The sequence below is a fragment of the Oryctolagus cuniculus genome, chromosome 3 (assembly GCF_051225735.1).
Source record: "Oryctolagus cuniculus isolate XC-2025 breed Fujian yellow rabbit chromosome 3, ASM5122573v1, whole genome shotgun sequence".
Classification (NCBI taxonomy): Eukaryota; Metazoa; Chordata; class Mammalia; order Lagomorpha; family Leporidae; genus Oryctolagus; species Oryctolagus cuniculus.
In genome coordinates this window covers 56,189,783-56,213,349 of record NC_142869.1, presented here as the reverse complement: position 1 = coordinate 56,213,349, position 23,567 = coordinate 56,189,783, and the positions used below count along the sequence as shown (strand labels likewise).

Genomic DNA, 23,567 nt, shown 5'->3' with positions numbered 1-23,567 from the left:
CCTCCAGTCCACATTTAAAAAAAAAAAAAAAACTGAGTGACATATCTCTGCTAAAACAGACCTTTTCAACATTTCATCAAGACATTTTCATTTGTTACATTATAACTAGAATTTTTCCAAAGAATGCATATTAGTATAAATTTGTATAATTGAGTTTTAAAAAAACTAATATAGTATTTTTACCAGACACATAAATTAACTTTTAGATACATAATATCATATGGAATTTTCATGTTGTGGTTTTCTTGTTTATCATTATCAAAGTATTAAAAATTCCAAGAACCCACTCTGATTCAAAGCACCAAGCTACAAATTTCTTTATTGATCTTTATTTATGATCTATATTTTCTTTTTCTTTTCATTGGTATAATTTCTTCATAGAATTTAGTGGAAAAGCTTCCAAACTTACAGAGCCACTCCACTTTTTTTTCTTTCTTTACTTAAAAAGGCCATCTCTTTTTCTCTTTTTTTGGAACTAAGGTCAAGCTTGTGAATGTAATACTAATCTTTGGTAGGGCTCTCTTCACATGATTACCTAGTTGCTAGGGAGGAAAAAAAGCTAAGCAACAAAGCAGGTCAATGGCATTAGATTTGAAAGGAAAATCCTCTTTGCCTGACTCCCTAGAAAATCAGACACCATGTCAGGATTAACTTGATACCCAATAAAGGAGAAAGTTATTGAAGTGAGATTTCCACATAATATGTTTTTCTCATCTTCTGATTTCACTTTATATCCTAAAATAAAAAAATAGAAAGATTTCAGCTAAACAAGATTTCATGACTCTCTGAGAAAATATGAATCAAAGTAAATACATTTTAGTAAAAAATGGCAGGGAAGAACTGATATGACTAATATCTGAATTTAGAATCATATTGCCTAAATTAAAACCTTCAATTTACAATCTACTAATTTTGGTAAATTTCTTCAACCTTTTCTTCTAAGCCTAATAATATATTCTTTCTAAAATGGTCATAAAAATAGCACCAACACCTAAGGTTTTCTATTATTTAGTATTACAAACAAAACCCTAAAGAAAATACCTGACATATAGTAATCTCTCAATAAATGTTGATACCATTTGCATTATCTTTCCAATGACTAGAATAAGATATTGCAAAGAAACCAAGTAATACAATATGTGTTTTCTAGTCTCAAGCATTTTAAAGATGCTCTTGTAACTTCAAACTCCTTTTCCTTTTATTTTCCAATTACTAGTGTTGTAATAGATTTAATTTACAGCTTCCCTCAATCTCCTTTTTTTTTTTTTTATGAAAACAAAGTCAATAGAAGTAACATTTGATTTAGATTAGGGATGCAGTCTATTAAAACTTTGTTTTCTTTTTGCTGATGCATTGATCATAATTATCTTGTCAGATGTCACTAAAGACAGTGACAAGGTGGTAATAAAGCTTTGCAAGTTTAAAATAAAGTCAGTTGTTTTTATTTGCTAGCTTGTAAGTTCTGGAGCTTTTAGCCAAGCATGAAAAATACTCTCAAGAAGAGTTGAAACAAATAAAATCTAGTATTAAGTCTCAAAAATCAAAATACCCTGTTTTTTAAGTCAAGGAGTTATCTATATTAGTATTCACACTGCTTTCCCACATCTAGTACAAGGTATGGCAAATGGTATTCACTAAATGCTTAACTGTAAAATTTAAATTAGATTTCAGGCAGGTACAGATGGGACGTGTATGACAATTAAGTGATGTCAGTGAGATTCTAGATCATGAGTACATCTATACATGTTAACTTAGGTCAAATTGGTTTTATTTTCAATATACTCAGTAAAAGTAAACAAAAGACAGACAGACAGACATCCCTATAGGTAAGAAAGTTCAGGAGATAGGAGCAGGTGTTTGGCAGAACTGTTAAGATGCCTGCATCCTTTTCAGAGTGCCTGAAGTCTTGACTCTGCTCCTGCTTCCTACATTAATGCTAATATGGCCTGGGAAGCAGTGGTGATGTCTCAAGTAGCTGAGTTCCTACCATCCAAATTGAAAACCTTGATTGTATTCCAAACTCCTGGCTTCACCCAGGCTCAATCCCAGCTGTTGTGGGCATTTGGGAAGTAGATCATCAGAGTGAGCTCTCTTGTCCAGTTGGTTGTCTCTCTTTCTCTGTTACTGTGTCAAATGAAAACAAAATCAGAAGGTAGTAAGAACAGCAGACATTTTTCTGAAAATCAAGGTATTTATTCTCTGTCTTTTCTTTGGTATCATTGATGCATAAGGAAGTATTAGTTCTACATCTACTGAGTTTATATGAAAAAGTATTGCCTGCTGATTAATACCAATTTTAACTGAGGTAGTAACACAGAAGCTGCTTTGATCTCAAATATTGAGCTGCCCATTAAGTGTTTTCAATGGCTTTTTAAATATCCCCAGACATTATTATTCATATAAATGTATATATAATTCTGATTTTTTCTTGTCATCACACAATAAAATTTAGATCATAATATCAAAATAGAGGACAACAAATTTTTGCAGAAAAATGTATCTGTGTCTTTATAAGTTATGGTAGAAAAATACAAATTATTTAAGAACATTGATTAAAATAGATTTTAGTTTATCATGTCAAATAATTCCCTAGTGTATAAAATTATAGTCTTTTCTTACCCAGGTATAATTTTCTATATTTGTTCTCCAAGTATTTTTTGGTGGCTGAACCAGAGATACCAAAGATTTTTAATGAGTAAATTCATAGGTAATTCTATATATAATTATTGTATGGTATTATATGTATGTAATAGGAAAATAAGATTTCAAAATGAATAAATATAATTGATAACATGGCCACTAAATATACATCACCAGGTGATTATTAGAATTGCCAGAAGTATGATTTTAAGGCTTGCAGATAAGATACCCAGATCCTACTCAAATTATTCAGAATTTAAGTTGTTTAGGGACAATCATCTGTATTTTCTTCTAAAGTTGCCTACATTGAGCTCAGCTGATTATCTGATGTGGGTCAGATAAATGCAACATCAAAAGTTTGGAAAGCATATCTTACATTTTTAAACAAGGGAAGAGAAAGAAATAGATTCACATTTTTACACTCACAAATTTAATAAAATTAAGGCCCCTTAATTGGCAACAAAAATATATTGAAAATTATTTCAGGTTAAATATCTCATCAAACAATATCTATAAGCAATGAGAGAGAGAGAGAGAAAGAGAGAGAGAGGAAGAAAAATCTATGACAAGGAGACAACTTGATTACTTGGTTCACCCAGCTCTTCATAGCCTACTTGTTTGAAAAGAACTTGTTTTTCTTTTTTTTTTTTTACATTTTTTTTATTTGACAGGTAGAATTATATACAGTGAGAGAGGGACAGAGAGAAAGGTCTTCCTTCAATTGATTCTCTCCCCTAATGGCCGCTACTGCCGGCGCTGTGCTGGTCCGAAGCCAAGAGCCCAGTGCTTCCTCCTGGTCTCCCATGCGGGTGAGCAAAAAGGGCTAGTACACGATGCCCCAACCGGGACTAGAACCCAGGGTGCTGTAGCTGCAGGCAGAGGATTAGCCAAGTGAGCCGCGGCACCGGCCAAGAACTTGTTTTTCAATAACTGGACATATGTGAGGTACCTCTAGTTTCTTAACTGTCCTTAAATCAGTGAAGGATTGGATTAACATGCATAAGGACTCGAAAGAATTTTTAGAAGCAAATTTATTGAAAATATTCTGCAGTTATTTATTGTTTTTGAATATTTATTTTGTTTAGTTGAAATGCAGTTCAACAGAGAGGGAGGAGGAGAGAGGGAGCCAATAAGCTTTTGACCAAAATATATTTTAAAACTATACACTCTCAAAAAAACATAAAAATGAAAAGGGGAAAAAAACTAAGAAATCAGAAATACCAAAATAGTGAAAACATATTTTTCTTTAAAATTTACTCTTTATAGAAAATATTCATTTTGGTTCTTATCTATTAAAAAAGTATAATTCCATTTTAATAGTAATGAATACACTAAGGAAATGTGACTATTTGGGGTACATAAAGCTCAATTTCATCTAAGGCATTATATCTCAGAGAGCTAACAAGAATAGAAAATGAAGATTTTGAGATCCAAATATGTGATTATATTTTGTAACTGGGAAATGCCTTAAATAAATCTTTGGAAATTATAATTTCAAAGAGCAAGCTCAATTTTAATTAAGAGTCTTATTATATTAAAATTATATGTTAACATATTTAAAATATTTTATGGTCCCTCATTTATGAGAATATTTACAATGGAAATAGCAATTTTTATTACACATGTTCCAACTCTATCAATTTAAGTGATTTTATGATCAATTAAATATTAATTATCATACAAAATATAAAATGTTGGTATTATATACTGTGCATTTATTTTGTTAGAATAACTATGATTATTAGTGCACGATCATGAACTGTTTAAGACCATCAGAAGAAAAAAAAATAATACTTTAGTGCTTGCATGTTTATAAGTGGGCATTGTGGCACAGTGTATTAACTTGCTACCTGGGTGCTTGCATCACATGGTGGAGTGCCATTTCCTGTCCCAGCTCCTCTGCTTAACCTCCAACTTCCCGACAATGCATCCTGGGCAGCAATAGATGATGACTCAAGTTCTTGGGTTCCTGTCAACCCACGTGGGAGACCCAGGTGGAGTTTCAGCCTCCTGGTTTCAGCCTGGCCCAGCCCTGGTTGTTTTGACCACTTGAGGAGTGAATCAGAGTCAGTTTCTCTCTCTCTCTCTCTGTCTCTCTCTCTCTCTCTCTCTCTCTCACACACACACACACACACACACCACCTCTCAAGTAAATGAAAAATATGCATTTTTTTAACGATCGTCTAGTATAGATCTGTGCTTCTGCCCCTTTAATGTGCTTGTCAGTTGCCTGGGGACCTTGCCAAAGAGCAGATACTAATTTAATATGTCTGAAATGGGACCTGAGAGTTTGTAGTTCTGCTGTGTTCTCAGGTCATAAAATGCTACAACACTACTGGCCTGTGAGCCAGGCTCAGATCCCAAGGCTCCAGAGCATCGCAGCCCAGACTGATGTCTTGGCTCATGACTCCAATATCATGCCTCTCAAAATTCTGTAACTGACCTGTGGCAAGTCCTAGACATGGAGCTTTTGGGAACTTTTTCAGGAAATCTGATGGACAACAACATGTTGAGAAACAGTGCTCAAGAAAAAAGTTATAGTTTAGAAGACTTTGCCAAACTTCTGAGAATGTCTGGTGCTAAAATTGTGAAAGTTTGTCTAATTCAAAGACTCTGGAGGCCTGGAATTTGAATACCTTTAATGGCTGTAATGAAAACAAGTCCACCTATACCTCCACAGCCCAAGCACATTCTTGAAATAAAAGCATGCTTTAGGCAAATAATACTTTTAATTGAGACAAATTGACCCTTAGGATCAAGCCATTAATGCTCATTGTCTCTTCTCTATCATTAGCAGACATCAGTGGGTGGATCAGCATAAGAGCTGTAAATGAATACTTGGTATGGTAATAACTGCACTAAATCTGAATGTTTCTTGAAACCATTTGCACAACTTTAATGTACCTGTGATTTAGTCATCTCCTTGGAGGGCAATTTTAAACTGTTGTTCCCTTGGTTTAGAAACCTGTATGTGGTTTATGACCCAGTTAGTTTAAATTGATTCTTTCTCCATGTACCCAATTAGCAATTATGGTTTTCGGAGCCCAAAGGGGGAAGGTGTGTGTTGGGGGTTGACAATCGAAGTCATTAAATACAAAAACACAAACAAAAACTAAAAAAAAAAAAAAGAAAATCAAACCAACTTATCATTAGTCATCTTGGAAAAATGTATTGCAAATTTTAGTGGCCTTACTTTGCTTTTATATTGCAAGGTTATATATGCCTACAACTTCTATAGTTGACAATGTCATTTTAAATTCTTTTGCTGATACTACTTGCTTCCCCTTTCTTTTCACATAGCCAAGCAGTGAGCCTCATATTCTTTCCCTTCCAAACACAGGGATTTTGTCATGCTTTTCATGCTCTAAGCCCCATTTTCAGTTTAATTATAAAATTACTACATATGAAGTAGGCAGTCTAGAGATTGTTATAGCTTATTGTGTCATTAGAAAAATAAACTTAAACCAGAGATATTAATTTTAATGACTATAAAATAAGACAGCATTAAGGGTCCTGGAAATCATCTGGCATAGAGTGAACTTTCAGCATTATTGATCTCAGATTTAATCCATGCATTTAACTTGCTCCTGCCTGTGGTCCATAACACACTATGTTATTTGAGGAAAACTTGCAAACAACACAGAGTGAATTCTCCATTTTGCAATCCCAGGTTTGTTCCCTTTCCCCCAACATAGAAAACATATAACTGGGCAGCTAATGTCTCTGGGAAGCTGGAGCAGAGCCTAGAAAACACTAAAATAAATGGGAAAATAAGATGAATTGGTTTGGTAGGGAAGCTGTACAAAAGTGCCACAAACCAGTGGCTTAAACAACAAAAATTTATTGTCTCTCAGTTCCAAATGCTGAAAGTCCAGAGACTTGGTAGGTCTGCTCCCTTAAAGGAGCATGCTGTCCTCCTCTGAGCCTGCTGAGGCTTGCTGGCAGCTTTGAATTCCCTCCACTAGTGGCAGCATTGTCCTCATCTCTGCCTTGGCGTTCATGTGGAGTCTTCCGTGTGTGTGTGTGTGTGTGTGTGTGTGTGTGTGTTTGTAAAACTCTTTTTTATAATGCCACCAGTCATTTCTGATTCAGACCTCATTATTTTTTGAATATTTATTTATTTGAAAGGCATAGTTAGAGAGAGACAGGCAGAGAGAGAGACAGAGAGACAGACAGAGAGGGGTCTTCCATCTGCTGGTTCACTCCCTAAATGGTTGAAATAGCTGGAGTTGTGCCAAGCCAAAGAGTCGGGAGCTTCTTCAACATGGATGCATGGGCCCACGTACTTGGGTCACCTTCTGCTGCTTTCCCAGTCTCATTAGCTGGATAAGGAAGTGAAGCTGCCAGGACTCTAAGTGGCATTCATATGGGATGCCAGCATCACGGGTGGTGGCTGAATCTGCCATGCCACGACACCAGCACAGGACCTCATTTTGACTTGATGCCCTCTGAATAGACCCCATTTCCAAATTAAGTCACAATCTGAGACTAAATCTAAGGGAATTAGGACTTCAGCTTATACATTTGGAGGGGGAGCACAATTCAACCTAGAACATGAGGAAAAATATTTGGAGACTGTCTCCTTCTACAGATCACCTGGAGAGGTGAAAATTTGATGACAACAATTAAAGAAGACCAAGAATTCCTGTTTTATGATGAGATATATATATATACACACCTGACTTTCATTAGCACCTGTAATTTTAAAGTAATATTCATCAAAAATTTAGTGCATGGTAGGCCTTTTTAGTGTTATACTTCTTCTGTTTCCCCAAAAACCACATTCTGAGGTGAGGCACAGAGAAGTGTTTTATTATTTTTTTTTCAAAGTTCACAAAAGTGCCAACATGCATATCCAATGTTACATTTTTTCCCCTAAATTTATTTGTTATTTGAAAGAGTTACAGAGAAGAGAGGAGAGACAGGAAGAGAAAAAGATCTTCCATCTGCTGGTTCACTTCCCAGATTTCTGCAATGGCCCAGTGCTGTGCCAGGTAGAAGCCAGGAGCTTCATGTGTGTCTACCACATGGATGGCAGGGGCCCAAGCACTTGGGCCATCCTCCACTACTTTTCCCATGTCATTAGCAGGGAGTTGGATCAGAAGTGGTGCAGATGAGAAATGAACCAACACCCATATTGGATGATGGAATTGTAAGTAGTGGCTTTACCGCCTAGACCACAGTGCCAGCCTGGTATCATATTCTTAGACACAATGGGTGAGCTGATCTGCCTCCAAAGCCAGAAGCTGAGGTGCTTACCTAGCATGGAGTGGTTTCAAAGACTTTCTGCTAGAGATCAGGACTCAAAAAAAGTATTTATTTATTTGAAAGACAGAGTTATAGAGACAAGAAGACAAAGGGAGAGAGAGAGAGAGAGAGAGAGAAATCTTTGTTCCAACTGTTCACTCTCCAAGTAGCTGCAATGGCTGTGACTGGGCCAGGTCGAAGTCAGGAACCTGCAAATTCATCTAGGTCTCTCACCTGGGTGGCAGGGGCTCAAGCACTTGGGCTGTCCTCTGCTGCTTTCCCAGGAGCATTAGCAGAAAGCTGGATTGGAAGTGGATCAGCCAGGACTTAAACCCTGCACTCATACGGGAAGCCAGTTTTACAGTGGTAACTTAACCCACAGCACCACCATACCAGCCCCTTTCGGTGTTTTCTGTGTGTGTGTTTTTTTTTAAGATTTATTTATTTATTTGAAAGTCAGTTATGCAGAGAGAGAAGGAGAGGCAGAGAGAGAGGGAGGTCTTCCATCCGCTGGTTCACTCCCCAATTGGCCTCAAGGGCTGGAACTGCACTGATTGGAAGCCAGGAGCCTCTTCCGGGTCTCCCACTCAGGTACAGGGGTCCAAGGACTTGGACCATCTTCTACTGCTTCCCCAGGCTATAGCAGGGAGCTGTATCAGAGGTGGAGCAGCCAGAACTCGAACTGGCGCCCATATGGGATGCCTCATTGCAGGCAGAGGCTTTACCTGCTGTGCCACAGCTCTGGCCCCTGGTATCTTTAAAAAAGGATATTTTCCTACTGTTTATCTGGAACTAAATCTTTAACATTGCTGGACATTTTTTTCCAAGTGAATGTATATGGTGCAAATTTTGTCTATTTCCAACCCTTAATCATATCAGTTAATTAATATGAATCAAAAAGGTGATTAACCTGAATAAACCACAAGTATAGAAGTGCTTAAAGGTCCTATTGTATTGAATTAAAAATTTCATTGAAGTTGAGAAAAGAGAAAACACATATATTTGTCCATTTTTGAATGAATACACATCATCGTGAAATCAGTTCGTAGGGAATATAAACCGCCTTGCTTTACAGGGAATACAAGCAGATCCTGGCAGGAATGTAATATCCACATGGGTCTTTGCTGATTGGGAGAAGAGTTATTCTCCTTGCTGCATTGACACCAATTTTTCCTTAATGTTTGTAGTTCAGTTGGAACCAGTCGTGTAGAGATCAGTTAAAGGGGCCACTGCACACATAGTAAAGAGATTTGAAGGCGTTTCTTCAGAGGCAGGAAAGCTCAAGACAGAATAACAGATGAGTTTCTAATGAAAGGGAGTTGGGAATTACCTAATTATTGCCTTTCCACAGAGGTGGCAAATGTGTCACTAGAGCCCTTAGGGAGCCGCACACTGCAAAGGAAAGAGAACAGGCAGCTTGGGAAAGCAAGCTTAACAAGACGCGTGAGAACACAGCACAGCTAGCCAAATGATGCAATGAGTTCACTGAGTAAGAACAATATTTCTATTTCGCTATCCTTTTCCAGAGTGACTTATTCCATTCCCTTTCCCTTAAAAGATGTTAATTATGAGCATTTAAGTTAGTTCTTATATATTGTTCCATTTAATGAGATCAAACAGCCTGCTTTAGAACCTAGTTTCATTGCATTCACAAACATTGGTGGGAAGAGGTCAGAAGCACGTACCAGAAAGAAAACGTATTTTCATGGATGAAGTATCAAGATCAATCCAGGAAATGGATCGGACTTAGGTAGAAAAACTGGCAGCAACGTACACAGAGGAGGCAGCAGCTAATCAGGCAACCTCATAGGAACTGTTGGAAATCCTGCAAGTAGAAAAAACTGTTTTGTCAAGTAATCAGGAAAACAGAAACCTGGTCTGCTAGGAAGGAAAGAATGAGGCAAAGCAGCGGGAGGAGACAAGGAATCACCTTTAACAGAGAAAGTGAGGCAAAGCCCTGCTTTAGGCCAGCACTTGCATTTGTTTCCTGTGGATAAGTAACTCATCTACAAGAATAGCTGGCCTGAGGCTTGCAGGTGGAGAGAATTAAGGTCATTATATTAGTTTAACCTTTGAAAAACAATCTTGATTACAAAACCATTTAATATAATAAACAGAGCACAATACTTCACATTAATTGGCGCTCTTTAACCTTTATCCAAAAGTGTGATGTGGGTAAGGGGAAGGACCACATAGTTCCAAAAGGCAGTTTAAAAGAAACCCATGTGATTTAAACAGTTGTTTAAATAGTTGTCTCACGGGGAATATATTCGCAGCAAAAAACTAAAAGACAGGTGAGATTCCATTTTGGCTGTCTCACCTGGTGGCTCCCAGAAATAGCCCATCATTTCGAATTGCTCTTCGCAGACTGAAGCCATCCTGGGAGGCAGGGTTCAGGGTTCACTGGAGCTAATCTCCCTTTCATATCTGAGATCTTCTGACACTAAGATGTCATCTAGCTAAAGTGGAAAATGCATTCCTTGTAATCTACTAAAACAAGGGGGCCTAGAATCTTATAACAACTTCATAAAATTAAAGTGCCTATGGATACTGATTCTACTAAGAGAAAATTGTAAGGCATATGGAGAGTGGAACAGGAACTGGGGCTTTTTATAATGTCATATAAGCATTTCCCTTCTGTCTGATGGCTGATTATTCTCTTTAGTAATACAACAGTGATCCTGTGGATTGTGTTGGGGATAGAGATGGACACTTGAAACACATCTCACCATTAGAATCCTGAAGTGAATAATAACTACAACAGCAAAACTCAGTGTCACCTGTTTTAATGAATAATATCTTGACATTTCTTGTGGGTTGCTGCATCTCTCACAAAACACATGCATATCTGGCTTTTTGATTGTTAATATCAAGAGATATTTTAGTAGTAATTTATTTTAGTAGTATTTTAGTAGTAATTAATATAAATTCCTGTTTTCCAATGTGAACTGAAAAACTGCAGACTCAGACATATGGATGATACAGATTCAGCATCACTAATGCAAAAATCCAAAATCTGAGGTTTCCCAAAATATCACGTTTCTAGTACCAACATGATTCTTCAAATGGAAAATTCTATGTATGATTGCATAATAGGCCACAGTTCTAACAAAAATAGTGGATAAAACTGCATTTAGACTATATGTATGGGTGTTCATGAGACATAAATGAATTTTGTATTTAGACTTTGTGTTCCATTGCTAAAATATCTCATTATATATATGCAAATATTCCAAAATCTGAAACAACCCCAAATCCAAAATACTTCTAATTTCAGGTATTTTAGATAAAGGATAAACTGTTGTCTTTTATATATCTACTGTATTATTTAAAATATTATTTAACAAGTCAATTTTTCTTCTCCTAGACTCTGGCTAACTTATCAGCACTTTGTGTTTCTGAGAGTATTTTCTTGTTTCTGTTTTTCCTGGTTCCTTGGCCATGATCCACAATTTATCACTGTGTTTATTTCATATTCTCCACTCTTTCTAGATTTTTTTCTCTATTGCATCCAGCCAACTCCTTTCCTTTCTTCATGGCCCAGATTAAAATCTTCCGCTCTTATTAAAGTGTCATATTTTGCTTCGGCCAATAACTTCTTCCACCATAGTTGAAATACTATTTATTTCTGACCACATTACCTAATGGCAATTTATTTTGAAAATATTTTTAATCTTTATTTGTTCTTGATTTATTTAAATGTAAGAGAGAAAAGAGAGGGAGAGAGGATGAGAGGGAGAGAGGTCTTCTATCTACTGATTCACTCCTGAAATACCCTTGACAGCCAGGGCTGAAGCCAGGAGCCAGGAACTCCATCTGAGTCTACCACTTGGGTAGAAATGATTCAAGTACATAAGCCATCATCTGCTGGATCCCAGGATGCACATTAGTGAGCAGGTCTATCTGAAGAAGAGCCAGAATTTGAACCAAGCACTCTGATATGGCTTCTAGAACACTCATCCCAAGTTGTGACTTAACCAAACACATGTTCATAACAATATTAATTTTTAAATGTCTACTTCCTGGGACTGTACCTGATATGTGGTAGATATTACACTTGATCTAAGCCAAAAGGCCGAGAAGCAATTATGATAGATATTAATAAATGCTAAGCAAGTGGATTTTTGGTCATAGGAGGGAGAAATTGAAATACTTCATGAAATTTAACATTTTGTTAGACATTCTGTATATGTATTAATCTGGTCTTTCTCAAATTGTATACATATAATTTATATGAGATTATCTTTAAAGTGAAATTTACATTTGTATAAAACATACTTATGTATATCAGTATTGGCTTTTCTTAGACTAAAAATGCCAGCTTTAAAATATAATATTCTAAATGTTTTATCCATTTCACTGAGTTAGATGCTTGCTACTGACAATAAGCTTCCATAATAAAAATAACACAAAGAAATTGGGTACAATCTTTTGTTTGTTTAACTTTATTAAAGAGAGAAACAAAGAGAGAAAATCCATTTTATAGAAGATGAATGACTTGGATGATAAATTCACTTCTAATAAAAAAAACAAATTTTGGATGCAAGCTTAATTTATATAAAATATATAGACCAATGAAACAGAATAGAAACACCAGAAATCAACCCAAACATCTGCAGCCAACTTATATTTGACCAAGGATCTAAAACCAATTCCTGGAGCAAGAACAGTCTATTCAATAAATTGTGCTGGGAAAACTGGATCTCCATGTGCAGAAGCATGAAGCAAGACACCTACCTTACACCTTACACAAAAACCCACTCAACATGGATTAAGGACCTAAATCTACGACCTGACACCATCAAATTATTAGAGAACATAGAAGAAACCCTGCAAGATATTGGCACAGGCAAAGACTTCCTAGAAAAGACCCTAGAGGCGCAGGCAGTCAAAGCCAAAATCAACTATTGGGATTGCATCAAACTGAGAAGTTTCTGTACTGCAAAAGAAACAGTCAGACGAATGAAGAGGCAACCGACAGAATGGGAAAAAATATTTGCAAACTACGCAACAGATAAAGGATTAACAACCAGAATCTACAAAGAAATCAAGAAACTCCACAAAAACAAAACTAACAACCTACTTAAGAGATGGGCCAAGGACCTCAATAGACATTTTTCAAAAGAGGAAATCCAAATGGCCAACAGGCACATGAAAAAATGTTCAAGTTCACTAGCAATCAGGGAAATGCAAATCAAAACCACAATGAGGTTCCACCTCACCCCAGTGAGAATGGCTCACATTCAGAAATCTACCAACAATAGATGCTGGAGAGGATGTGGGGAAAAAGGGACACTAATCTACAGTTGGTGGGAATGTAAACAGGTAAAGCCACTATGGAAGTCAGTCTGGAGATTGCTCAGAAACCTGAAGATAACCCTACCATTCAACCCAGCCATCCCACTCCTTGGAATTTACCCAAAGGAAATTAAATTGGCAAACAAAAAAGCTGTCTGCACCTTAATGTTCATTGCAGCTCAATTCACAATAGCTAAGACCTGGAACCAACCCAAATGCCCATCAACAGTAGACTGGATAAAGAAATTATGGGATATGTACTCTACAGAATACTATACAGCAGTCAAAAACAATGAAACCCGGTCATTTGCAACAAGATGGAAGAATCTGGAAAACATCATGCTGAGTGAATTAAGCCAGTCCCAAAGGGACAAATATCATATGTTCTCCCTGATTGGTGACAAATATGCACCAAAAAGGAAACCTGTTGAAGTGAAATGGACACTATGAGAAACAGTGACTTGATCAGCCCTTGCCCTGACTGTTGATGAACAACTTAATACTTTATCCCTCCTAGTATTTTTGTTTGTTTGTTCTGCTTAATACTATTTGTTGAATTCTGTTGATACTTAACTGAAAAAATGATCCCTGTTAAATAAAAGAGTAGGAATAAGAGAGGGAAGAGATGTGCAATTTGGGACATGCTCAATCGGACTTGCCCCAGATGGTAGAGTTAGAAACATACCAGGGGATTCTAATTTAATCCCATCAAGGTGGCATGTACCAATGCCATCTCACTAGTCCAAGTGATCAATTTCAGTTCACAATTGATCATAATGATAGGACTAAGAGTCAAAGGGATCACATAAACAAGAATAGTGTCTGAAAATACTAACCCTAGAATAAAAAAAAAAAGGGAGAAAACGATTCAACATGGGAAGCGAAATACACAACAGACCCATAGAATGGCAGATGTCCTAAACAGCACTCTGGCCTCAGAATCAGCCCTTATGGCATTCAGATCTGGCTGAAAAGCCCACTCTGTCAAAATAAAAAAAAAAATGACCTAAATGAAAGATCTCTGCGAGTGAGATCCCAGTGGATAGAACAGGTCATCAAGGAAGGAGGAACCTTTCTCTGAAGGGAGGCGAGAACTTCCACTTTGACTATGACCTTGTCTAAATATGATCAGAGTCGGTGAACTCAGGGGGCTTCCATAGCCTTGGCAGCTCATGACAAGAGCCTAGGGTGATTATTGATGCCATATACAAGAGTGTCAATTTGTTAAGTCAACAACAGGAATCACTGTGCACTTACTCCTCATGTAGGATCTCTTTCCTTAATGTGCTGTACATTGTGATTTAATGCTATATCTAGTACTCAAACAGTATTTTTCACTTTGTGTTTCTTTGTGGGTGCAAACCACTGAAATCTTTTCTTAATATATACTAAACTGATATTCTGTATATAGAAAGAATTGAAAATGAAAAAATATATATGCATTTATTCACAGAAAACAAGCACTTTGTTAAGAAGCATTGAATAATTTGCAATGAACACTATTTTTATAGTTAAAAATAATACCATATTACTCATAAAGAGCATTCAGCCATCAGCTATTATTTTATTTTGGATGAAGGAAATCCTTGAGTTAGGCATCTGAGTACAAGTGTCAGCTTACTTTGGCTCAAATACCAACTTTCCTTCTTGTTCAAGCAATTTAAAAAAAATATCCTTTACTTTCACCATATTATTTTGGGAAGATCTTAGAAAAGTGTCTGACAAAAAGAAATTCCTCAGTGTTAGCTATTATTATTTCAATCAATGAAGAGTCACAGAATCTTCACAGCTGAATGTTCACAGAGAAGTTCTCCGCTTAACTGATTATGGCATGATTCATACATTCCCCACATTTTGAATCAAAAGCCAATTTAAAAGTCTTCAGAACTGGCAAAATTTGGGGCAAGATACTCTTATTTCTGAGTATTTGATTTTACTATAATACTTTTCTAAAGTTCCCTTTTATCCACTGATTATTGCAGTATCTCTGGCTAAAATTCCAATTTTGTTTCTTGTAGGTAATTTTGCTATAATTTAGTTCAGAATTTACCAGAACATTAGCAACAAATTGAATAATTTGATATTTCCTTAGTATTTAAATTTCACTGAACAATTATAAAGTCCAAGCAAGACTGTTGATAGCATCTATAATTTAGGCCAGAGATTTTCAGCAAAGTCTTCAGCTCAAGTGATGATACATGTTTAATTTTAATCTGTGTTTAATAGATTCTCCCAATATCAGTCAAAAACTTGTAGTATAGCCATTTACAAGTTTAAATTTTTATAAACCATAATATCTTGACAATATTATGTCTTCCTTTATATCCATCACAAAATACTCTATACTCATCTAGAAAGCTACCAATGTCAATGCTTTATTTCTCCAAGTTGTCCTGGTTATGATTTTTTTTTCATTTCTAAGATGATAGCAAAAACAAGACAGAAACAAATTACAAACCAGAATTAACTACGTGAAGTTTGAAGTGTTTAGAACTGTGAAGTACAAAGTTCTCATATGGACAGAGCAACCATGAAAACCAACATTTGGCAGTTGGTGCTTCTACTGAGTCTGTGCTAGCCTGCGTAGAAATGAAACTTTAGCCAAATGGATTACTACTTTAATTTCAAATTACCTGTGACAGTATGTGTTTCCATAATATTCTAACTATAAATGAAGCCACTGATTATAGCAATACTCGTGATTAAAATTTCATTATACCTGTATCATGTACATATGCACACTTTCTGTAGGCAATTGCCAAGACTTATTTCTCCTAGAGCCCAGTAGCCAAGTCATAAGATATTTCTTTTCTGCTCTCTGGTTATAACAATTACCTAATTTTCAAATTAATTCATTACTTTGGCTCAATTGCTGGCATCTAGGGGTATGACCTTTTCGAAAACTCGGACCAACCAACTGACCACACTTTTCTGCCACTTTTACTCCTAAAGCTAGTTACTTTTTTGTATACTAGTGAGTTCAGTTTTGTGATTACCAGTAAGTTTATTTTCTTGTTTCAGAAAGAAATCACACACAGAAAATACAGTTAGAGGAACAATTTAGAACTAAAACCCATTTTTTTGCTTATTAAATACACATTTTAACTGGAGTTTTTCAGTACACATTTGTGTTCAGGCAAAAACTTCAAAAAATCAAAGCTGTACCCAAGAAAGGTTCTGGTAATTCTGTTTTGTACCCATCTTAGTCATTAGGATCCAAAGCTGTCTTATGAGGTGCACTAGAAGGATTTCCTCAATATAAGTATTTTCCCACCTAGATGCCACTTTTTCTGAAATTCTATCATGGAAATTATTTCTTTGGCTGAAAATTTGTCATTGATCTTTACAAGGCATTTTTTCTTTTCATCACAGTGACCCATGAACAAGCAAAAAGGCTCAAAGAGGAAAGTGCTCATTCCCAAATCCATATCCCAGTACCACTACTGCACAGAACTTACAACTTAAAAAAAAAAACAAACCTGCAATTTAGATTTTCTCATGGAGACTTCCTATTTTTTACATAACTCTTCATGATACTTCTATATTTATTTTATGTTATTGTCCTTAAATCTTTATTAAGTAACATGTGAATATAGTTCATGTGTTCCTCCTCTATTTTGAATTTTTTATGATGAGTTTTTCTGTTAATTTATTGATCATGGCCTAGAAACTTTACCTAATAGACACAAATATCTATTTCCTATTCCAATCATTTCTCCTGTACCTTTGAACTCATTTTATATGTTTAAACAATTGTCATTCCTAAATATCACATTATAAAAGAAAGCTATAGCATCACTTTTACATTTTCATTGCAGTCAGTTTGGTAATTATTAAACATTTTTTCTTTCTTAAAATGATTTATTATTTGAAAGGCAGAGTTATGGAGAAAGAGGGACACACACACACACATACACACACACACACAGGTTTTCTATCCATCAGTTCACTCCCCAAATGGTAGCAGTGGCTGGGGCTGGAACAGGCCAAAGCCAGGAGCCAGGGGCATCATCAGGCTCTCCCACTTGGCAAGCAGTAGCCAAATCACTTGGGCCATCTTCCGCTGTTTTCCTATGCACTTTAGCAGGGAGCTGGATCAGAAGTGGAGTGGCCAGGTCTTAAACTAGTGCTCATATGGGATTCAGTCTTCTAGGTGGCAGCTTAACCCCTCCACCCCAATGCCAGCACTTGAAGGAAGAGTGAATCAGCCTGCACGATTTCTCTGTCTTTCTCTCCTTCCCTTTCAAGCAAGTTTGTTTAAAGATTTATTTAGTTGAAAGTCAGAGTTACAATATATTTTTTAAAGATTTTATTTATTTATTTGAGCTGTAGAGTTAAAGACAGTGAGATGGAAGGACAGAGAGAAAGGTCTTCCATCTGCTGTTTCACTCCCCAAGTGGCCACAATGGCCAGAGCTGAGCAGATCCGAAGCCAGGAGTCAGGAGCTTTTTCCTGGTCTTCTGCATGGGTGCAGGTGCCCAAGGACTTGGGCCGTCTTCTACTGTTTTCCCAGGCCATAGCAGAGAGCTGGATCAGAAGAGGAGCAGCCTGGACACAACAGGAACTGGCCCCGCAGGCAGAGGATTAACCTACTGTGCCACAGTACCCACCTACAATGTTTTATTTTTTAAATAAAAATTGCTTGTACAGACTGAGAAGTTTCTTACTGCTCAGAGAACACATTTCCAGGTGTTCAGTGTTGCATCACGTTCCCATGTGTGATCCTAGCTGGTACATTGGACAAGATGTTGAGGGAAGATGTTGAGACCTGAAGAGTGTTGTTACCTGCGGAGAGCCAGACTCCCTGCTATCATCCCTACAGTTGCTTTCATACACCCCTGAGCTTCAGGAGAACGACTGCCCTGCTTCTCACCACTCAGACTACCCGTGTGACCAGAAACATGAGTACACAGGAAAACAGCGTTTACCTAAGGAGATTCAGTAAATCACGCAGCTCTCAGTGAAATAAAATTTCTAAATGAAATAAAATTTCTGAAGTAGAAAAAGACAATCAACAAACAATAAAATGGTAGCATGCAAAGGAGAGACAATCAAAAATAAACTTTTGGAAATAAGAAAGTTATTTGTATAAAGATTTAATATAATGAACCAAAAATACAATGAAACCTTTTTTTTTTTTTTTTTTTTGACAGGCAGAGTGGACAGTGAGAGAGAGAGACAGAGAGAAAGGTCTTCCTTTGCTGTTGGTTCACCCTCCAATGGCCGCCGCGGTCGGCGCGCTGCGGCCAGCGCACCGCGCTGATCCGATGGCAGGAGCCAGGAGCCAGGTGCTTTTCCTGGTCTCCCATGGGGTGCAGGGCCCAAGCACTTGGGCCATCCTCCACTGCACTCCCTGGCCACAGCAGAGGGCTGGCCTGGAAGAGGGGCAACCGGGACAGAATCCGGCGCCCCGACCGGGACTAGAACCTGGTGTGCCGGCGCCGCTAGGCGGAGGATTAGCCTAGTGAGCTGCGGCGCCGGCCATACAATGAAAACCTTTAAACATAATGGAAAAATATCTCAAAACACAAAAAATGAAAATAATGTAAATACTTGGTATTAAAAGGGAGAAAAAGGAACAGCCAAGGCATATGATATAGCAAAATTAATTAATATAAGAAATTTTCTTCTATTTGTGGAAACTCTTAAGTCCAATAAAAACAACACTGAAAATTTGTTACAAAATTGATCTGATAAAGACACACACACACCCAGATCCTCATTACAGCACGCTAATCCTAGTGATGATTATGAAGATATAATTCTATAAGTATCTAGAAATAATGAAACAATAACTATTGAAGGAAAAATAACAAAACAGTTCTTATCAGCTAAGTTGAAAGCTGCAAGGCAGTGGAGTATCTATATTATAAAATAAATTATGTATTAAAATACTACACACAGCAAAGAATAATTCCTCTATCAGAAAGATATTTTCATATATTAAATTATTCTGAGCATGTATTACTAACACATGCAATCTAAGTAATTAAAATCTACCAGTCTCAAGGCAGAATGGGAAAGAGATTTTGAGATGTGGATTTATCTGCAGGAATATATTGATGAATATTTTCAATATCCAGCACCTGTGTGGAATGAATGAAGCAGGAGTGTGAAAGGAGAAGTTGAAGTCTAATGCTTTTGTATGTGTATACATACATTTGAGTATATATAAAATTATATATTATATAAGTATAATGTTACTAATCATCTTTAAGAGGCAAGATTTTTGGTGACTTAAATTTTTTCTTTTTTGCTACAATATTCTAAAAATTTTATTTTATGTTATCAGAAAATTATTAGAACATTTCCATAAAGTAAGATTTGAAAAAAATCACTACAGAAGACTTAATTTCTTTCTCTACAGTGCTAATACCCCAGTTCCTGTACTAGTCTCCTTTCTTATATTCTACCAATTGTTAACATTAATGCCTTATTGTATTGTACTATATTAGGAGAATATAACTTCCTTGTGTATATTTTACACTGATATGTATTTCCTTGCTCTTCATTTCTATTCATGATTCTGATAATATATATATTATATATATAATATATATATACTGATTCTAAAGCCATAATATGAAATGTTTATTCAAGTCATTTTATAGGCCTAGAACATTCCCATCTGAACTGGAATGTGGATATTGGTAGATATATCTGTACTTTTGAAGCAAACATATTTAGCATTTTCAAAGACAAGCTTTAGACTACATATTGCTTTTCGCCATGCATGCTGAGATAACTGCCAGAGCAGACCCATTTGGGAATAAACAAAACAATAAAAACTCATAAAATTTTAAAATTTTGTCTTCCAAAAATAGAGTAAAAGGCAGGATTCACTGAATTCTGAAATGCATTCTCATCTCATCTGACTGAATTCTTTCCTCAGATAATGTGGCAGTTGCAATTATTTATGTGTCCATTAATTTTCTGCTTTTTGAGTAGATACTTTCTGTTCATTATTTACCCAGCATTTAATGTATTGCCTATCAAGCCCATAATATATTCTGATAAATGCTTCAGCCCTTTCCATATGCCAATGCCCTAATATGGATTCAGATTCTATCTCTTTTTCTGTCAAAAGTAAATATTCTATAAGGCTTTCCTATCTCTGTGCAAGTAGATATAGGCTCCAAGTGGTGCATGGACTTCTAGTAACTCAGAATTCAAAAACAACATTTATATTTGTATATGAAATTCTTTTTGGCATAACTAAAATTGTTAGGACTTTAGGGTACATTAAGCAATTCAAACTTATCAGACTAGTTGGAATCCCAAACTTTCATGTCCCTTCTCAAGTAAGACTGACACAAAGAATGCTTTGTTAAACTGAATTAAACTTGAAATAGTTGTTTGTTTGTTTGTTTGTTTGTTTTTGTAGATAGGCATAAGGGTCCTGTTGAGATAAAATAGAGGTATGGAGAGAAAGCAGGTAAAGGAGAAAGGGTTTTGAGTAATCCAAATCCTTTATGCACTTCTACTTCCTTGTTTGTAAGATGGTAACTATAAGAGCAGGTGTTATGGGACACATTCCATAATAGAGTAACTGGGATCCAGACATGCCTCTCCTTCTGGTCAAGGTTTCTACTAATACGCGCATTAGGAGACAATAGGTGATGGCTCAACTACTTGGGTTTATGCCACCCATGTTGGAGACCCAGATGGATTTTCTGACCTCTGGCTATGGCATGTCCCAGAACTGCGGTGGGTATTTATGGTGATATCTCTCTCTCTCTCATTCTCTCTCTCTCTCTCTCTACTTGTCAAATAAACTTTTAAAAATAAATAACATAGGGAACGGCTGGCGCCGTGGCTCAACAGGCTAATCCTCCACCTAGTGGTACTGGCATACCGGGTTCTGGTCCCGGTCAGGGCGTCGGATTCTGTCCCGGTTGCCCCTCTTCCAGGCCAGCTCTCTGCTGTGGCCAGGGAGTGCAGTGGAGGATGGCCCAAGTCCTTGCGCCCTGCACCCCATGGAGACCAGGAGAAGCACCTGGCTCCTGTCTTCGGATCAGCACAGTGCACCGGCCTCTGTGGACATTGGAGGGTGAACCAATGGCAAAGGAAGACCTTTCTCTCTGTCTCTCTCTCTCTCACTGTCCACTCTGTCAAAAAAAAAAAAAAAAAAAAAACATAGGGAAAACAATTTCTGTAAGGTTGCCATATTGTTTTTTGAAAAATGCTGATAGAACATTTAATAAAATGTAGTACACAGAGAAAACATTCAGTAAATAGTTGCTATTGTATTTTTACCTTTCTAATAATCAGTTGGGATTGAAAGATTTTAATATTACAGAGGAGAAGACTCTTGGACTGGTTGAAATCTGTCTGACCAATCTCCCTCCTTGGTAGAACAGTGATCAATGCACTACTTAGCAAATAATTATGATACTAAATATCCCCAATCTCCCTTTTAAAAAGACTTGTTTATTTATTTTAAATACAGAGTTACAGAAAGAGAGAAAGAGATGGGAGGGAGGGAGAGAGAGAGAGATTGATTGATTGATTGATTGATTGATTCCATCCACTGATTCACTCCGCAAATGGCCACATTAACCAGGGCTGGGCCAGGTCAAAACCATGGACCCAAAACTCCTTCCAGGTCTCCCACATGAGTGGTAAGGGCCCAAAGGCTTGGACCATCTTCAGCTACTTTCCTAGGCACATTAATAGGGAGCTGGATCAGAAATGGAGCAACTGGGACACCATCCAGCACCCGTTAACTCACTTCACCACAACACCAGCACCTCAAATTTCTATAACAACATGCACATAGGCTTAACATCTAGGAAAAAAAAGTACCAATCCCCACAAATCTAAAATTTTGAAATATCTTTCTTCAATATGATTGGAAATATAGAGAAGGATGACTTAAATACCCAAGAGACCATGTGTGTTCAAGTATGTGGATTGCTATTCAATTTGATTAAGAAACCACAAGCTTGGCAGAGACAGAAATGTCAATGGAAAGTATCAACAGTAGTAGTAACCAAGTTGTGATAACCAGATTTCCTTGTCTCTAATTTAGTGTATAAGATTCATTTCTGTTATACAGAAATGTAACCACATGAAGGTGAACATAATGCTGCACTCTTTAAAATGTACCGTGAGCCATGGAAAATTTCCCATTTGTTAAGATTGGATTCCCCAGAAATCAGATGATGAGATGATTATTTACATACAGAGCATAAAGTATTGGGCATAGGTGTGGCAAGAAGCAGAGTTATGTAGGGGTAGGATCTAATCTGTGATGTCATCTTAAAGAAGATCCCAGTCTACTGAACAATGGCATATAGATCTTAGACACTCCTTCTGTGTTGTGTGGAGGCAAGTGAAACACTTTCCTGCTTATTTATTGACTACTCACTAGAGGCAGAATGCTCCTAGAAAGAAATGTGGTATTAGGCAAAGCCGATTTCTTCAACTACAGTAATTTCTGCAGAAGACTGATAGCTAAGACCATATTGAAGAAGGACTCCAAACTTCTGAAGCAATGTATCATTCTTGAAAGAGTATCTGGGGCCGGCGCCGCGGCTCAACAGGCTAATCCTCCGCCTAGCGGGTTCTAGTCCCGGTCGGGGTACCAGATTCTGTCCCGGTTGCCCCTCTTCCAGGCCAGCTCTCTGCTATGGCCCTGGAGTGCAGTGGAGGATGGCCCAAGTGCTTGGGCCCTGCACCACATGGGAGACCAGAAGAAGCACCTGGCTCCTGCCTTCGGATCAGCGCGGCATGCTGGCCATAGCACACCGGCCGTGGTGGCCATTGGAGGTTGAACCAACGGCGAAGGAAGACCTTTCTCTCTGTTTCTTTGTCTCACTGTCCACTCTGCATGTAAAAAAAAAAAAAGTATCTGGATGGCCCATGACATCCATGACATAACCCATATCTTGTGTGATTCAGATCTTTTTTTTCAAATAGGCTATTAAAAAAAAAAAAAAAAAAACAGCAATTTCAGGCTTCTGTTGGGCATCTCTTTCAGGTAGAAACTTTAGAGATTAGTAAGACCAAGAACAACCCCTGTCCTAAAGCTGGCCTGAGGGATAAAAATAAAATTATTGCTTCTTTCCTTCTAGATTTCCCCTTGCACTCAGCTAGTAATTAGGATTGTGTGAGTGTTAGTTGGGTAGGTCTATATTCAGATTTCTGAGGTATCTCCATACTGTCTTCCACATTGGCTGCACCAGTTTACATTCCCACCAGCAGTGGATTAGGGTACCTTTTTCTCCACAGCCTCAGCATTTGTTAGGTGAATTCTGTATGAGAGCCATTCTAACTGGATTGAGGTGAAACCTCATTGTGGTTTTGATTTGCATTTTTCTGCTGGCTAGTGATCTTGAGCATTTGTTCATATGTCTGTTGGTCATTTAAATTTCCTCTTT

At 37.1% G+C, this 23,567-nt stretch overlaps 1 long non-coding RNA gene and 1 pseudogene across 1 annotated transcript in view; both read right to left on the bottom strand.

The window, feature by feature from the left end:
* Nucleotides 1–294: 294 nt before the first annotated feature.
* The window catches only part of LOC103348793 (uncharacterized), a 42,897-nt gene continuing 19,624 nt past the window's right edge, over nucleotides 295–23,567 (bottom strand). The window contains exons 2-4 of the long non-coding RNA XR_011387208.2: nucleotides 9,573–9,712; nucleotides 1,988–2,124; nucleotides 295–735 (exon numbers count right to left, since the gene is read on the bottom strand). This is a non-coding gene — a long non-coding RNA (uncharacterized LOC103348793). The remainder of the gene's footprint in view (nucleotides 736–1,987; nucleotides 2,125–9,572; nucleotides 9,713–23,567) is intronic.
* LOC127491956 (U2 spliceosomal RNA) lies at nucleotides 11,871–11,974 on the bottom strand (annotated as a pseudogene).